Source organism: Meles meles, chromosome 9, assembly GCF_922984935.1.
Source record: "Meles meles chromosome 9, mMelMel3.1 paternal haplotype, whole genome shotgun sequence".
Taxonomy (NCBI): Eukaryota; Metazoa; Chordata; class Mammalia; order Carnivora; family Mustelidae; genus Meles; species Meles meles.
In genome coordinates, this window is record NC_060074.1 from 103,431,270 (window position 1) to 103,443,877 (window position 12,608).

A 12,608-nucleotide genomic window follows, 5' to 3' on the forward strand; every position below is an offset into this window, starting at 1 on the left:
AACGTAGAATGTGATTTATTGGAGCGAATGGATATTTCGAAACATTCCCTGGAGAAAATCTGAAGTGCCCCGGGTTGGGGTGGGAAGCAGGAATCAAAGGGTTGGTTGGCCCAAGTGAGTGAGGAATTGCTGGATTCTGGTGGGTGAGGCAGGGGGAATTCCCTGGGATTTCCTTAGCTTCTCCACTCTTCTGGGCCCCTGGAGAGAGCCTGAAGGAGGGGAACTCAGCCTTCTCTGCCTATGAGGGACAGCCCTTCCCCGGGTCCTCCTGGGCGGAAGTCACGTGAGCTGAAGGCTAAGGAGTCACCGTCACAGCAGCCCGCTGCTCCTTCACGCCCCTTGCCGCAGCCCTTCCCACGGCTGGAGAATTAATGGGCATCTGAACACTTAAGAGATGCTTCTGGACAAGGAACATGAGTAATTTGTGTCCGTGGTAAATGCTTTTTCAGTGAGTCTCTGCAGAGGTGTAATGTCCTGTTTGTGACGAACGTGTCCTTTCTTGCAGGCAGATGTGTCACTCCTCTGCTCTTGGGTGAAGCCCTCACACAGGACAGACGCTAGGCTGTGCTCACAGTTTACGCCCATGCCACGCATTATAGCAGAGGGAGGAAGGGAGCCCCTCCAGACCCGGCAGCTCCTTCCTTGGTATTCGCTACCTGTCCCCGAGGTAACGAGGAGCCGGAGAAAAGCCACATGGGTGCCAGAATGAAGAGGCTCCAAAACAGGTTGACTCCACATCCAGCTCTGCTCGGGGACATCAGGCCTCCCAGCGGTCAAGTCCCCCCCGCCCCCCGCCACGGTGTGCACACACTCCTTCACACACTCAGCCCCTTTGCCTTCTCTCCCCCGGCAAAGTTGAGCAAATCCGGTCCTTCCTGGGTCCTGTCCAGTGGAAAGGGGGAGAATCCAAGGGAGTCTCTTCATCTGCGGATTGGGAAGATGGATTCCTGGCCCACCTAGTTCTCAGAAATTTTTTGAAGGTCACAAGTGATGATGGGGGTAATAGAATTTTTAAACAGCAATCCAAATAGAAAACTCGGATCGAGTGGAAGTTCCTTGAACACGGGGACATAGATTGGTCTGCCAAATATTTTTATACTGTTTTTAAATATTATCTTAAATATGTATCTTAAATATTTTTATATTTAATAAATTTTTATATTTAAACATTACATATTTAAATATAAAATAAGTATTTTATAAATATATAAATTAAATAACTAAAATATAAATGATGAAAATATAAATTAAATATAAAATACTTATTTTATATTTAAATATTCAATATTCAAATAAATAGATTTTATATATTTTGTGATTTATTATATTTATAAATATATTTATATATTTTATATATTTGTATATGTATATATTTAATATATAAGCATGTAAAATAGTTTATATTTAAATATTAACTATATTATATATAAAATAAATATTGTATATTTAAATTTTTTTTTTTTTAAATATTCTACCCATTTGACAGAGAGAAATCACAACTAGGCAGAGAAGCAGGCAGAGAGAGAGGAGGAAGCAGGCTCCCCGCGGAGCAGAGAGCCCCATGCGGGGCTCGATCCCACGACCCCAGGATCATGACCCGAGCCGAAGGCAGAGGCCCCAACCCACTGAGCCACCCAGGCGCCCCTGTATATTTAAATATTAAGATAAAATATCTTAAATATTAAATATTATCTTAAATATTTTTAAGTCCTAGGAGAATACTCAGCAGGGAGTAAGTATATAGTGAATATTTGAAAAATCAACAAACTAGTAAGTGTATGATACCGGTAATAGGGTAATACAACTTCTCAGAAAACCATGGAGTCTATGATTGTCCTGGGTATCTTTGCAATGGAACACTATAAGTTTGCTTACCAGGTAACACGGCCTTTTTTGTTTGTTTGGTTTTTTTTTTTTGCAAACCAACATTCCCTTAAAGGGTATATTAACATCTCAGTATTTGACAAGATACAGGAAGGGTTCTCATAGCTGTCAAGGTGGTTATCACAGTAATTACAGCAAAATATTCTTAACTTTGGGCCAGCTGCTCTGCAGCCAGAGATGTGAAAAGTGGCCCAGGGTCCAGCAGAAACAGAGAGTCTTGAATGGGCCAACATGGATGTCTTAGGGCTCAGGTGAGAGCTCAATTGTCCTGCCTTTGAATCTCTTCACGCTTAACTTTGCACCTAATCATAACACACGCGATCTTCTCAGGCTGGAAGTGAGAGCTCAGGGTAAGAGAGGAGGCAGAAAAGACACTGAAAATAAAAAAGTCACACACGCTAAAAATATCTAACGGAGGGTCAATGGATAAAGAGAGAAATTACCTGACAAATTCTTACAGCTCGTAAGTATTCACTTTTTAATCTTTAAACAACTTGAAATTCCTCTTCTTCTTTTTTTTTTTTTTGCATTTAATTGAACTGTACATCCACAAATATTTATTGAGGGCAAATTATGTACCTGACATGGGGGTTAGAAAAGTGAAGAAGTGGTTAGGAGCTATTCCTTTATGGAGCTTAGATCCCTGAGCGAGATGCGCCAGAGCGACCAAAGTCTCTCCTATGGCAGGTCCTGCCCAGCCCCTTCTCCCTGCCGCGTTCAGACCGTGGAGATCAGTAGTGCACTTGGGCTTGGGAGCCAGCTTCTATGAAGACATACAACTGACATGAGAGCTGTCCTCTGCATCTCAAGAAGCTGATGCTATGGGAGGTAGGAAGGAAGTGAGACGATGAAGGGAATAACAGCTGTACACCTGTTGTCTCCCTGCTTGGTCATTTAGCCGAAAAGCAGGAAACTGCCGTGATTCTAACTCACTCTCTTTTCTGCTTCCTGAACCCACATGGTTGATTTTATTGGACTCCACATCTTCATTGTCTACTGTTAGTGCTGGAAAGCGGCAAGGCCATGTGGACACACAGGCTCTCAGATCAGAAAGACCTGGTGCGTTTCTCACCCCTGCCTCCTAGAGTGCATAAGTTACCTTCTACATCTTTAGGCCTTTATTTGCTCAGCCATAAAGTTGATGAAATGGCATCCACTTAGTAGAGATCTCATGCAGGTTTGACCTATGTAAAGCCCATCACCTTGTTTCATATAGAGGCTTAGTGAACAGGAACATTTCTGTTATTGTGGCACCTCGAAATTCTTAGCGGTAGCTCAGAGTTACCAAGAAAAGCTTAAATAATGTTTTGTGTCTGTTTCCAAAAGACAAGGAAGCAGATATCTAGCCAAAGGGAACTATGATGGCACGTAGGTCAAAGGACAGCCTGGACCTTAGAGTCAGGCAAAGCCAGGTCCAAACCCAGGCCCTTCACTCCCAGGTGTGCGTTACCAGATGTGTGACCAAACATGGCAAAGTCTCGATTACTTCACCTATTTAAAAAAAAAAAATGGGGTTGACTGTGAAGATGAGATTAAATGACATCATGTTAATGAAGACGCTTGGCACATAATAGGAATGTAGTTGTGATCACTGTTATTTCTAGCTGGAAAATTCAATCGTATTGAGCATCTCAAGCTCAGCATCACCCACGGTATATTAACAATCAGAATGATAGCAATAATTAATAATCGTATCAGTTATCACCTAGGGGATGGCCAGAAAAGAAACTTGACAACAACAACAAAAATCAACCCTCAGGGTTAAGAGGACGTTTTTTGCCTAAAATTTTATAAGTCAGATGTTGCTAGCAACAGATGCTTTTGCTAGATTTCATGCCATAAATAACCATAACCACTTAGAACTGGAATTACATGTTCCTTGTAGCTCACACTTACCAATCAGTAGGAGTTGCTAAGGCCAAACAGTTCCCAAATAAAGTTTCAACGAAGAAAAGAATCAGAGTTGGTGTATTTTATGGCATAAGACACTTTTCAAATTGAAGTATGAAAAGAATCAGTACAACCAGGTGCCTAACTATCCTCAGAGTCCACGTAGAGCAATTACTGAAATAACAAAATGAATGCAGTAGAGACAAAATAAAAAAGAGCCCTCCTACCAAGGTAGTTCTGGAAAGGCAGAGCAGCACCTTGTAAACCTTCTGTTTCCATAGCTCCCCAGCAAACAGAGGCTTTGGACTCATGCAAAAACTGCATAATCTACAGCCATGGTCACCATGAAGGTGACTTTTCTAGAAGGAGAAGTAACTTAATTGGGGTATTGAGTTTCTAGATAATTCTTTCTGTGCGAAACATATTTAATATTTTGTGGGTAATAATGGCTGTCTTTCAGCATCCATTTTGCCTGCTAAATATCAAGGAAGTAAAATTAGTATTTGTTAAGTTTTCTTTCTTCCTTCTTTTTTTTTTTAATGAGGAGAGGATTCCTTGATTCAGTGTGTAAAACAGATGAACAGAAGTTATTCTATTTGGTGCTGGAGTCCCTTCTCTTCGCTGCCCTCCTCTTCACCTGAGGGACCCCGTGGAAACTCGGAGGAACCCTAGCACTCAAGAAAAACCATCAGAAATTACTTCCTCTTCTCCTCCAGCTCTAATCATCTACTTAGTTTATTCTTACACTAAAAAACAATCCTCCCCAGTAAGAATTTTCCCACATTTGAGGACACATTTAGAGCATCAGGACTGCTAGAGAAGTTTCTGAAGTTTCCAATAAGGGAAAGCCAGCTCCCAACGCATTAGAGATGGGGACATGAATGCCATTTCTGATGACAGAGAGTACATTATAATCAAATGGCCCTTGGGAAATCCAGAGGGATGAGGGCTGGTCCATAGTAGGGGCTACGAGACATGTCCATCTATAATATTCACCCTTCAGACTCATATAATGCCCAAGGGGAAGAGACCTCAAGTTGTTAGTTCTGGAATATTCAGTGAGTAATGGAAGAGTCAGCTTGGGGATGCTTAAGAAGGTGACAAGGTCCATTCCACTGTGCACAGACAGTTTTCTCCCATTATCTTAAGACTTCGAGGGAGGAGCCATTGTGATATCCCTTGCTCACGATTATGGGATTTTATCACCTCCACAACTGAGAGGCCCCATTTTGTCAGTTAACAGAAACCTTTCGTGGAGGACTCAGTGCCCATTTTTGTCTAAGAGACAATCAAGAATTGCTGATGACTATTCTCAACACCTTTGAGCGTTCTCAAGTCCCATATCTTCGGTTTATTTTTTCTGTGGTGTGGAAATTGCAAGTGACTTCAAGCTACAGACGTTGTGAATTAATTTCCTATGCCTGCCCCTGGGGTCCTGGGAGGAAATGGGTGCACCTGCCCCAAATCGAATGAATAATTCATATTGCATCTGGGTCTAAAAGGTGATAGGCAGCATAGAAATGCAGAAACAGCTGGAAACAACATTAGGGATGTCTCTCCCCCTCTTTGCCCCCCCACAAAAACCACTAAGGCAGAAAGATAAACTTTAGGTGATCACACTCGTACTTATTCTTTTGAGCTTTGTGAGCTCAGGGGTTCTGGCATGAGTATTCCTCTGAAAGCTCTGGCTGGGACACTCAGAGGACAAGGAAGGCAAAAGAAGGCAAGGCTTAGGGAATGGCTATGTTCTCCATATTAGGGGGAGATCACCCAGTGCCAGGGCCTGTAGAGCATGCCTCTGGGTACTCAGACATCTATGGACAAGTGTGTCTTCCTCCCACTGGGAAGATGGCATTGTTAACGAGAGGCAGGTATTTTAGTGTGACCCTACGTGGGAGAGGACAGAAATCTGCTGACAATTTTGTCACTAGGGGATATTGCTTTTGCAAATGTGTCCTATATACACTCCATCCCATGTGCTTTTCTTTAATGAGACATTGACACTGATCTTTCAGAAGTGGGGTCTATGTTTCTTCCTTGAACCTGGATGGGCATTTGTAATTGCTTTGGTACCTCGAGTATGGTAGATGTGGTGCTACGTGCATCAAGGAAGGTCACAAAAGCATGGCTCCCATGTAACTCTTTTCTCTCTCTGATGCTTGCTCATGGGTTCCAGCCACCATGTTGAAAGGAAGCCCTGGTCACATGGAGAGGCCACACAAAGGTGCTCCAACCAGCAACCCCAGCGGACACCCCAGATCACCCTTCAGACATGGGAGCGAGCTGGCCTGCTAATGAATCCAGTCCCCAGACCTCAAGTCCTCAGCTGAGGCCACAGACCTTGTAGAGCAGAGAAAAACCATTTCTGCTATGCCTGTTATAAATGCCTGGCCCGCAGAGATGGGAAGAGATAGTGATTATTGTTGTTTGAAGGCACTACGATTTGGAACTCAGTCTCCTTGGGCAAATTATTTGCCTCTTTTTTGCTGCAATTTCTGTAATCTCTAGAGTCTGCTCTCAATGATTTTCAGGTAAGACAAGATAACAGATATACAGGACCTTCTGTCTAGTATGTGGTATGCAAAAGGGAGCTAATGTAATGTGGGGGGCTGAGACAGCCGGGATACACCATGTGGGCTTACCCCCTTTGGGCATCTTTGCATATGACCTGGAGGCAGTTACGATGATGGTCGTACCAAGCACACAGCACCCACTGTCATCCCAGATGCCCTTGTTTGCCCTCCATTTGCTCTGTTTAGTCCTCCACCTCTGAGTTAGATGGTGAGCTCTTGTGGGCTCAGCCTCAACACTCCAGACACATAGAAGACATACATCAAATACCAGTAATCCTGTTCATTTTTAAATCCAAGGCTATTGCCAATCCCATAGAGTTAATGTGTGTTGGGGGAGCATGTGGGATTAGAGAAAGAAGAGATGGAGTTCCCTTCCTCCTCTCTATGCTGATGATTGATTCTAGTCTTTCCAGACTTACCTGTAGGTCCCATCTCTTTGAAAACTCTGTAGACTTCCCTCTCAGTTCCTGTATGCTTCTAGGGCCACCCATGTTTCCTTCTACTCATACCACCAGATCGTCTCCATTACCTGCCACTCCCCATTAGACCACGAGCAAGATCAAGAGCTTTATAGCCATATCACCAAGACCCAGTCTGTGGCACAGAGCTCAAAAAATATGGACAGGTGAATAACACATGAATGAATGAACAAATGAATTTAGGACACCAGACTGGGTTCATCTGTCATTTGCTGGCACAGTGACCTTGGGTAAGTCAGTTTTTTTTTTTTTTTATTGGGGGGGGCTACTGTTCTCATTTTCATATGTGCAAAGTGTTTATACCCTACCAAGGGCCAAATGAGATCGGGTATGTGAAAGCACTTGCAAAATGCACAGTGTTGTTCAAATAGGAGAATTACCATTTGTTTACTCTGTATAGAAGAGAAGGAAGATTGGCAAGAAAGGTATGGGCAGATGGAGGTGGGTGGGCAAGGGACAGAAGAACATTACCTCACTGACCAGAACAGTAACGAAAATCACCATACAGCCACTTGCACTGAGCACGAATTATATTCTAGCACTTTCTGAGTGTACGGACCTCTCATCTGCTCAATAACACAAGGAGCTAGTACTGTTATTGGTGCTTCCACTTTGCAGCTGAGGAAACTGAGGCACACACTGGTTGAGTAACTTTCCAACACTGCAGAACTGGTAAGGCATTGAGCTGGCATTTGAACTCTGGCCTTTTGGCCTTAGAGTCTGCACTTTGGACCACAGCCTTAAGCTGTCTCCTCATATTCACCTACACAGGAAGGAGGAACCTCCACCTTTCCCATCTGGAGATGCCTCGGGAACCGTATTTTGGGGTAAAACATAACAGTAAGGAGATGTCTTGAGGGAGCTGTACGACAAGCTGGAAAGGACTTACCTGAGACATCTTCCTCCCAGGGCAGCCACGGGGCTGGGAATGCTGCCATTACAGCCTTGACTTCTGTGGCCTCCCCTTCAGAGGGCCTGCTTGTGGATGTTCCCAGGGTGAGAGTGCATGACTATTTAGTAAGAATTCGTTCTCAGACTTTCCAGCTTCCTCCCTTTACACCACCCCCACCTCTCAACTAACTGGCTTCATTCCCTCAGTGTCTCTCACACAGGTCCTTTCTTGTCCCCATGTTTTTGTCAATCCATTCGTTTTGTCAGGGATACATACTATCTTCTGCCAATGTTTGCTATTTTAAAACTCACCCTACCTAAAACGTAGCTCAAGAATTACCTTCTCTACGTTTTCTCATATTTCACCAGAGAGACCTCATTCCTTTGGTGAGGAATGGTGTTACATTTTTTAACCAATAGTAAATTACTCCCTGAAGAGAAAGACTTGTCTTCTCAAGAGAGATTCTTCTTCCGTGTGGCTCTTCCCTCATCAAATCCAAATGCACTTTTTTAGAATAAATAAGTTTACAGGCTCACTCCCAGAGCACGTATAACCCTACTGATAACCTGTTCAAAGGTAGGAGTTGACCCTACCCACCTGGTAGGTGGGTAATTTAACCTAAATTTACCCTCACTTCTTTTAATCTCACATTAACCTAGGATGGCATCTGAAGTTGTCTTGGCCCTTGATTTAGACAATTGCTCTCTTACAAGGACTTGTCTCTCTCAGATTTCCGAAACATGTCTGAATAGGGACATAGTAGTTATTAGAGCGAGTGTCTCAGTGGTGAAATGTTGAAAATAATGTCCAGATTGGACCCCTGCAGAAACTGCTGTATGACTTTGTTGGTCAAAAAAATAGATGAGGTTGTAGAAAGATAACACTTTGGCAACAAAGAGAAAGTCTCTGCTGTTTCTGGATTTGGAGGGCATCTGTAGAAAGGGCAAGAAGTTATTCTAGAAGGTATTGCATTCAACCTTTGCTCATCAGCACAGCGAAGGAGGCAAGAAAAATCCAAAAATAATTCTCTGGTGCTCTGAGCTACGCTCCATGATCTGGTGGGCAAGCCAAACAGTCAATAGACATTTATTTAGTGCCTGTGGTGTGCTCAGCAACAGGCTGAATACCGAGAACCAGTCTGATGTCCCAGTCTGCTCGGTAACAGTTGTGGGAGCCTTTGTGCCCTCCAGGCCACAGGGAGGGAGACCCAGGAGGGTGTGGAGCAGTGGAAAAAAACAGGCTGGAATTACCAGGGAGCCACATGTGATCCATAAACAGGAAAATCCTCTCCTGCAGAACTGTGAGTCGACTGCATAGGCGCAGACCAGGCCAAGCCCGTCAAGACCTGCCCTGTGCTGTGGGGATGGTGGGTCACGAGGAAGCACAGCTCAAACCCTCAGGTCTGCCCTTGTCTCTTCTACTCAAGGGCTGCACCTTGTCCTCCCATGTGGGCATGAAAAGGGGGGCCGGAGGGGCACCCTAGATTCTCCCTCATTCCTGGTCTGGCTGGACAGCTAATGGGGAGAAGCTGAAGGAATTGTTCCTGGGGGTCTGTGATGACACCGTCGACAATGGACCATTCCCCAGTGGGGATGGAGAGTGGCTGGCCCAGGGTCGCAGGAGCCTGCTTTGTGGTGTGTCCCTGGCTCCATAAATTTTCCACAAAGCTAGCCGTGAATGGTACTGTGCTTGGGGAAACTGCCCCTGAGCTCAGGCTCATGCCTGGCGGGGTCTAAACAGCTGGCCTTCCCTCTGGGCCCAAATTTCAGTTCTGACGACACATTAGAATATCCTGGGGAGATTTAAAAATAGACCCACACCTGGGCGCACTGGAGATCAAATGGACCTGACCCCCTCCCCCCCCCACCCCACCACCAACCAGGGGTCTGGCCTGGACGTGAGTATGTTTGGAAACTCCCTGGGCAATTCTAAGACGCAGCCACAGTTGAGGACTGATTATTAAGGGCACTCTTTGGGCTAATTAATCTCTGACAGTCTGTGTTTGAAAAGTGCCCCCCCCAATCCTATTCAAAATTCCCACTGGAGGCCCACCCACATGTTGGGAGTCCAGGGTCACAGCCCCCCCTGCTGCCAGGTGGGAGCACTGCCACACAGATTTTTCCATTCCTTCCCCTCCTCCACCAGCAGATCTAGGCATCTTCCCCTCCCCAGGCCAGGAGCTAACATCAGTGGGCTTCCTGCCCTGTTGCCCTGCTGCTTCATCTCAGTTCTGTGAAGAGTTGTCCCACTGAACTCATGAGAAAACTGAGGCCCACAGAGAGAAGGAGCTCAGGAATTGCTTTCTTCTGTGTTTTGCCTGAGTCCCGAGCCTGGGTGTCCCGAGTGTTTCCTCAGCTGGAACATTTCCTGCTCCCCAGGTCTCCTCAGAGATCTCACTCATCCCAATTCAGAGAGCTCCACCCTGACTGACAGTCCTCCTCATGGTCTGCTCTGTCCCTCCTCACCCAGACACATGTATCAGTTGCCATCATGGGTCTTCCACGCCTGCTGGCTGGTTGAGAGGCTGCTGCCCCATGGTGTCATCTGGGGTCTGTAGGATGTAGTAGGCACCTGAAGCCCAGCCTTCTTCTGGTCCAGGAAGAACAAACACCTCACAGGTGGAGCCACTTCCTATGGCAGTTAAGCCCTAAACTTGACCAGGCACGAAATCATGGCTGCTCAAAAGCCCAGGAGGTTTTCTGATGAACTCTGCATCAGGCTCACACAGGCAGCAACCCTGGATGAGGGCTCTGAGTGTTCCCATTTATGCTGGGAGTGAAATCCTGCAGTCAGGGAAATCATTCACTCATTTTCTTGACAATGCAAATCAAGGGAGGAATGTTCCAGAATTCGAAACTACCACTTTCTTGCTCTGTGGTCCTGGTATGTAACAATTGGAACCTTCATTTCCTGATCTGTAAAATGGTAGCATAACGGCCTTTTCCTCACCAAAGCTCTGTGAGGTTTTAAGAAGGTAATAGCATTTTGTGAATTTTGTGCAGTGCCTGGCACATAATAAATGTTGCTTGTTATCTTCACCTTGCACCTCTTGCCGGTAACCTTTCCCCCCTTCTCTCCCATCCCCCATCTTCACCCTACCAATAATGTAGCTGTTACTTAAAGCCAAACTCAAAAGCTTTGCCTCCTCTCAGAATGTTGTGGAGTTAGTCGGGCCTCTGAACAATTTCTGCATCATGAGCCCACATCTCCCTGCCTCAGCGCGGACCTCACAGCCCCATTTGTGACTCTGCAGCTGAAAACCCTTTTGTGGTGTCTTGATGCCTTCAGGGTTATAGCTAGCTAAGCTGCTAGCCCACCATGCTGGTAGTGTCCACGGGACTTGCTGACCTAGCCAGTGGCCTCCGCCCCTACCGTGGCTGACAAGCTTCTCAGCTTTTAGGGACAGCTCTCCCTTTTCTCCCTCTTCTCAGAAAGACACCCACATGAAGCCCACCATTCCCCGCCCCCACCGCCCCACCATGGACCTAACACAAAACAGCAGCGTATTTACTGAGTGAGTCAACTCCACAGATCTCTTCTTGGAAGGCTTTCCTCACATACCACACCCCGAGCAGACAGACCACATCCTGCATTTGTATCTTTCAATAGACTTTGATCCCTGCCACAGCAACTCGACTATCAGTTCTGTTACTTGCTTCTTAGACATCTGCCGCCATCTTTTTTTTTTTTAAGATTTTTTTTTTTATTTATTTATTTGACAGAGAGATCACAAGTAGGCAGAGAGGCAGGCAGAGGGAGAGGAGGAAGCAGGCTCCCTGCGGAGCAGAGAGCCCGATGCGGGGCTCGATCCCAGGACCCTGAGATCATGACCTGAGCCGAAGGCAGCGGCTTAATCCACTGAGCCACCCAGGCGCCTCATCTGCCGTCATCTTGACAAGGGAGACATCTGAATGAAAATTAAAAAACAAAACAAAACAGCTCACCTTTATTGTTTGCCAGTACCAGTCACCATTCAGGGCACTTCAATGCTTATTATTAACCCACTTAATCCTCACGACACAGTGAAGAAGGTCCTCTTATTATCCCATTTTACAGATGTGGAAATCAAGGCACAAAGACATTACTAACACTTCCAAGATCAAGCAATTAGTAGGCAGTTTATGTGCAGAGTTTAACACGGTGCTGATAGAGGAATAGGAGCTCGGTAAATCCTGTGCAGCTGGAATATATTGTTTGTGGTTGAAGTACCCCAGATTCAGTTGGGTGAGAAGCTGGCCTCTCCCGCCCTGGTTAAGGCTCTTCACCTGCGGGTCATTAGCTTGTATTCCAGACTGAGGCCCCATCATGTGAGACTCAAGCGAGAGCCCGGCTGGCACACTTCCCCCCTCCAGCTTCTCAGTTAGTTGTTCTGTGAATTCATAGCACACAAATATTTTATGACTGCATTTATTCTTCATAACAATATGAATGAGCAACTGAATAAAAGCCTACTCCCTTGTGAAGCCAGAGGAAGAGTGATTAAATTATAATCATCCTGGATTAATTAATCTATAATATTTGCTCTTTATATGAAAGAAGAAAATCAGCCTTCAACATAAAGGTTATGTACTCCTGAGGTCTGTGTCTTAATAAAGGAAAGGCTTGGGGAAAAAACTTGACAAGCCCCCAAGATACGACATGTTGTAAATGTAGACAGAAGGTTATTACTGATATAAAATATATTCAGTGTAATTATCAGCCACAACAAATAATCAGAGCAACGATAATGAATAATTAACATTTTTATACTCCTATAGTAATGTGTCTAATAGATAAGTGCGCAACATTGAATTAATTTATTGTGCTATAGTGTTTTTAGTAATGAAAATTGCCTAATCAAAACATCTCTTCCACGGTATTGCCAGATATTGGCAGAAATCACCGATAAGG